Raw genomic sequence first — 6452 nt, 5'->3', positions numbered from 1 at the left:
AACAAAATATACCTAATATTCTAGAATCTACAATATTTATAAAAAAATATTTATCCTATCACATGTTAAAAAATATAAAAAAACGTACCACAGGTACATCCACTGTCCGCCCGCCATGAAAAGGCACTGGAGGAAGGAGTAGGAGTGGGCGGAGTGCCGGGTGCCGCAGCTACGCCACTACGGTCGAGCTCGAGCACGTACGCGCGACGGCGCTGCCCTCCCCGAACCATGACACCTACGTGAAAACAACAAAGCGACAAATTTGCCTTACCTATGTCGCCTAAAAAAATTAAAGAGCTACCTACATAAAATAACTATTAATCTACATATTAGTTTAGGTACCACTAAAGTTGTAAGTAATAATTATAATGTCGGAGCTCGCTAGAAAAAAATTACTAACACAGGCAAGAGATCTCAAAATCAACGGATAAGAAGCCTCAGTACCCATCCGATCCTTAGCTACCTCAACTTACTATAGCAGACGGAAAACCAGAGACCCATCTACAGTGGAAGCAGCCTACACACTGGCCATACGCGGCAAGACTCCTAGCATTTCGAGTAGAAACACGGATTTCTCACGGCCGAGCCGGGCTACCCATTCCTCGTGTCGTCGCTGTCCAGACTCCAGACCGCACATCTCTCTCTCTCTCCCTCTCGATGAGGGAGACCAGCCATCCCTGCTCAACCGCGCCGTGCAATGCCATGCAGTAGGCCCGGCCGGCGTCCGGTCATCTCCCATCATCCCCAGTCGCTACGCGGTCCGCCGCCGAGGATCCCGCGCAGGCAGGCGCAGCCGGGCCGGCCCCGCGCGATCCATTCGCCCATTGGATCGGTGCGCTGCTGTCGCGCCTGGGCGGGATGACGCGAGCTGCGGCCGCGCACAGTGCTGCCTGCTTGGCCGGCTAGCTGCGTGCCCCCTCTCTGGGCGCTGGGCTGCGGGCACAGGCTCCATCGTCCCGGCCGGCGGGCGGCCGTGGTACGACTGGCCGGAGGGGCCATGGGAATTCGTATTTCATAGGATGGGGGCGCTGGTGCCCGTGTCAGCGCAGCACGGGGAACGCGGGCCATTGGTGGCCTCGGCTGGTCCGGTCCGGTCCGGTCCGGTCCGTCAGGATGGCTCGGCCGCGGCATGTGGTTGCGGGTTGCCCAGATGCATGCATGCGTTCGGGCGCTGTGGTCCGACGCGGCGACGGATCGGTCGTCTCTCTGGCTGGCTGGCTGACGCTGGCAGCAGGTCTATTCCAGGGCTGTGCATGTTCCCTGAGCCCACTGACAGGGCTGAGGGCCAGCTCCTAGCTGGTGCCCGGACCGGACGACAATTTATTTTAAAAATAAAAATAAAAAAAGACAACCGATCAACAATTGCGCGCGCACGATGGCGAGCTCGTCAGCCATCGCACGTACAGGATCGATCGATCCATATCGATCGCTGGAGGCTGGAGCTGCATGCCTGGTGGTAGCAAGCAGTAGCAGGCGTAACTCCGGGTCGCGACCGCAGCAGCCAGCAGCATGGACCCCGAGCCTGCTCAGGCGGTATGGCCGTGGCCTGGTTCCCCGCCGATCCCCGCAGGCGGGGACGGGGACGGGGACGGAGACGGACCACGTGAGCGGCTGACGACCGCGGCATGCACGCAGGCAGCAGGCGTTGCCGACGCAGCGCGCAAGCAGGGAGAGCAGGCAGCAGGGCGTTGCCACCGTCCCATGCCGTGGCAGCAGCAGCAGCGTCCGCGTCCGCGCGGCGGCGCGGGGAATATCTGTAGGCAGGGTCGCAGGGAACTCCAGAGCTGCGTGTGTCGACACGCCATGGCATTGCATGGGGCTGCTCTCCCTCCGGCTCGGACGGTCGTGCGTGCGACCGCGAGTGCCGGCCGGCGACATGGTGGCGGTGGTGCATAGTCAGTCGTGGGCATCAGATCACCAGTCGTATCGTCTGCGTCCCTCGCGTCCTTTTCTTTGGCGTTTACTTGTGTGGGCGTGCGCTCCCTTGAGCACGGAAAGATACGGGTAGCAGACACCGAGACCCGGCCGATTAGTAAGAGCTTGGGCTACACATTATTTACCCAGATACTACTGTTCTTACACGATCCTTTCATGCTTGGGACGGAGAAGTTACCTTTTTTTTTGCGAGTGACGGAGAAGTTACTTGTTACTAGTGTTAGTTGATTTGTCTTAAAATTCAGACCAGCAACTCCCCCATGGGTGGAATTGGACATTTGTGCGTGATCACACTTGACCGCTAATATTTACTCATGCAACTCCCCCGTTGATGTTGACAATCAAAATTGCAAAGATCGATACTGGCCGGTTAAACCAACTCGTAAAGGGGTACAATTTCTCCGACTTATACATGTGAGTGTCAAGATCGATTGAAGGTAATCCCAATCAATTCACACATTATTGCCTTTATTTTTACTCTCCAAACTCTTTTTTTTTCAAACTCTAATTCTGTTATTCGTTAAATCTCTACTGTTCGAGGACGTTCTGAGTAGCATGCCAATTTCAAAGTAACTCTTACTCCATTAGTCCCGCCAGCGCCTCTCCCGAACTCGTGGATTTAGTTCTTCGCGTCATCACCGAAGGAAAACTGACCTGACTGGTCGGCTCAGTCAATCAGACGGGTCGGCGCAGGAGCGCTGCAGGTGACGATCGTTGCGATTTGCATGTTTCTATCGCACGCATGCTTTTTTTTTTGAAAGAAAATTGGTCATGCATGCGTTGATATCAAACATTATGTAGAAGCATTCAAGGCCAGAGGTGGTACACGACAAGTACGTACGTCCGGAATCCGGACTCCGGACCTGCACCGAGCGGTGGCCATATTCTGCCGACGGGGAAAAGGATCCATGGGCCGGGGTCTCGCTTGTCGAGTCAACTGCACAACAGTAGCTGGGCGATCGACTGTCCGTCCCGTAAGACCGTCCACAGTGGAAGGAGCAAATGAATGAGCAAATACACTGTTTGACACTGTAAATACACTGTTTGGCACTGTAGACAGAGAGGACGTGGGAAACGAGGAGGGAGCAAATTTGCTCTTGCTCCCTCCGCTGTGGTCAGCCTAATGGCGCCGCGGGTTCGGGAGCCGCAGGTCATTCACGGCATAGCCTGGGTTGAAACCCGCATCATATCTAAGTCCATCCAAAAATAATATATTGATATATCCAACTTAACCTAATCTAATATGTTAATTTCTCAACTCTAACCAATCCGTCTCATTATAAACGGATAACCCATAAAAAACCATGAGTTCTACAGTATATAAAAATTTAATGGCTTTGCTCTTGACGTGGGACTCACATGTACGTTTAGTCACACTGCTTTGCATAGAGTAGATGTCAGTCATGCTGAGTCATTTTCAACAAATTTCAGTCAATTTGGATAAAATTTTATATTGTGAACACGAGGTTTTATTTCCAGAGTCCGACTCTTGACGTGGGCCCACATATGGTTCTAGCCACCCAGCTTTCCACAGAGTAGCTGTCAGTTTTACTGAGTCATCTCCAACAAATTTTATTCACTTTTAATAAAATTTTATAATGTGAACGCAAGATTTTATTTTTAGAGTCAAACTCTTGACACAAGGCCCCACATATAGTTCTAGCGACCCAGCTTTGCATAGAGTAGCTCCCAGTCATACTAAGTCATCTCTAACAAATTTGAGTCAATTTGGATAAAATTTTATAGTGTGAATGCGAGGTTTTATTTTCAGGGTCCGGCTCTTGACGCGGGGCCCACGTATAGTTCTAGCCACCCAGCTTTGCACAGAGTAGCTGCTAGTCATAATGAGTCATTTCCAACAAATTTCAATCAATTTTGATAAAATTTTATAATGTGAATACGAGGTTTTATTTTTAGGGTCCGGCTCTTAACGTGGGCCCACATGTAGTTCTAACTACACTACTTTACACAGAGTAGATGCCAGTCATACGGAGTCGTCTCCAACAAATTCCAGTCAATTTCGATATAATTTTATGGTGTGAATGTGTTGTTTTTAATTTTATTGTCCAACTCTCATTGTGAGACTCACATTTATATACAATTATATTGCTTTGCATAGAATATCCATTTTAACCCACCCAACCCGCACCAACTCGCATTTATATAGAACCCACCCTCCTCGTCCCATTAACTAATACAACCTATCTTAACACATTCAAATACATCCACATCAAAACTCACACCATAAAATTTATTTCAAACCAACTCATTAATGGAGGGCTACGGCACCGAGGAGACAAGCTCGCATGCACGTACGCGCGGGTACGGTCACAGTGAGATGTACGCGATCCTTTCGGCCGGGGCACACGAGCGGAGCCGCAGCGCGAGCTACTCCTACAATGAACTCGCGAATGATTACGAGGTCTATGAAAGCAACAAATTAAGGCCGTCGCCTAACTACCTATAAGAAGGGCAAAATCTACAACTTCTACCTTCTCAGTAGCTCGAAGGAAGTCCACACTCTCTGAGCACTAAGCTACCTCCACGTCCTTCATTATATTCCCCGACTGTAATTCCTCCACTACTCGACCACCAGGGACCTCTGCCAAGCGCATCAACCTTACTGTGAGGGAACCGCCTCCTCGTCTAGTACATTATTGGTCTGAGTTTGTACCAGTTGCACCATTCACGTACACAAAAGTCAAAATAATTTCCGGAACATTCTCATAAAAGTCAACCAACAACTCATCCACTCATCACTAAAAACAAAGGACATTTTTATAATTTTACACATAGTATTGGTACGTTTTGCGTGGCCGACCATAAAATTGTATTTATTTTGGAACAGAGCGAGTAAATGAAAATGGAGGTTAATATAATTTGAAATGGCGGAAGTGCATGAGAACTCGTATATATAATGCTCGGACTTTGTTACAAATAGATTACATTTTGAAGTATTGATAAGGTATATGTAGAATGAACTTCAGTCTCCGAGAATTCTACGTGACTTCATTTCTGCGTGCTTCTTACAATGTGTGGTTGCCTGGTTGGGTGCAATCCAATCTTCGCCCATTAGGCTATCTCCAACAAGCTACCCATACCACTACCTAAACCCAAAATGGGTGGTGCACCGTGAAAACACATCATCCAACAGAGTACCCAAAGCAAGTAGGCATTTTGCGTACGAGGAGAGTGGAGAGGCAAATATGCGTCGTCCTACCCCACGACCCAAACCTGCGCCATCGTCCATTGTGGGCCCATGAGTGCGAGGCGGATGGAGAGTCCAGCGGTGGTGAGGGCATAGGCCCCGGCGGCGGCATCGAAGGTACCTGGGTCGTGGGCGCCGACGGCCGCGCAGGGGAGGGAGCTCACCAGCCAGAGTTGAGCTGATCCTCCCGTTCATCCGGCGAGGCAGGGCTCGACGACGACCGCGAGGCGGAGAGGGAGGCGCAGGGGCGGCGAGATCCGTTCCGACCGGGGCGGACGGAGGCGCACAGGGCGACGGGGGACCTGCCTGGGCAACGGAGTTCGACGGGGGCGGCGGGGGATCTGCCGGAGACGAACGGCCTCGTCTGCGTCCGCTGTTGGAGAAGGAAGACTATGGGCCATGTACCCTTTCGCTCAGCACGACCCAAACTGGTGAATGCGTCTCCGGTTTGGGTCCGGACTGTTGGAGACAGTCTTAGTGACTAGTTACAACTGCATTCGAGCCATATGCTTTTATTGATCATACATCTAAATCACACTCGAATGTGCCTAGAGATCACAGAGATATGTCTGGCGTCTGGTCCTATCTGTGCAAGCGTGAAATGTTATTGCGTCGACCATTATTGACAGCAGTACTCGCCTACACACCTGCGCGTATACAGTTCACTGTTACTACAGGACAGTAAATTATACTTTTTTTAAATAAGAACAGTAAAATGCATCTATGTAAATCATAGTTTTTTGAAATAAGAACAGTAAAATACTGTTATCACCATAATTTAACAGGTTAATTAATGGGCCGAGAGTGAGTTGGACTTAATGAGGAAATTGAAGGAGGCTTACGAATCGGCTCCTGCGTGAGCATTTGGGCCATGTGGGCCATGTATCCTTAGATTTAGTTCAGATTGAGTTAGAGATAGAGTCCGATATGGACACATTAGTTTAGATTGTTTCCCAAGTCTCCGGACTATAAATATGTACCCTATGATATTCGTGAAAAGAGAACGTCATCACGTTTTGCAAACAACAACTCTCGGCGCACCGCCACCCCTAATTCTAGGGTTTCATCGAAGTAAGCGCCATGCTGCCCTGATCGCTTCTTGCGATCAGGGCAGCGTTATTCTTGCTTTTACCTTGGTATTACTCGTACTGAAGCGTTTTTGATGGCGAGTAATACTAGTTATCTTGATGTTCGTAGCATGACTTTTAGTAGATTCATTATGTTCTTATTGTTTACCATCTACGAATATCATGTTCTCTCTATGCATTCATGCTTGATCTTAAGCTAATTCTCGTTGCAGAGGGTTAGT

This window comes from Panicum virgatum, chromosome 6K, assembly GCF_016808335.1.
Source record: "Panicum virgatum strain AP13 chromosome 6K, P.virgatum_v5, whole genome shotgun sequence".
In the NCBI taxonomy this organism is placed as follows: Eukaryota; Viridiplantae; Streptophyta; class Magnoliopsida; order Poales; family Poaceae; genus Panicum; species Panicum virgatum.
Note: the sequence above shows the minus strand (reverse complement) of the source record.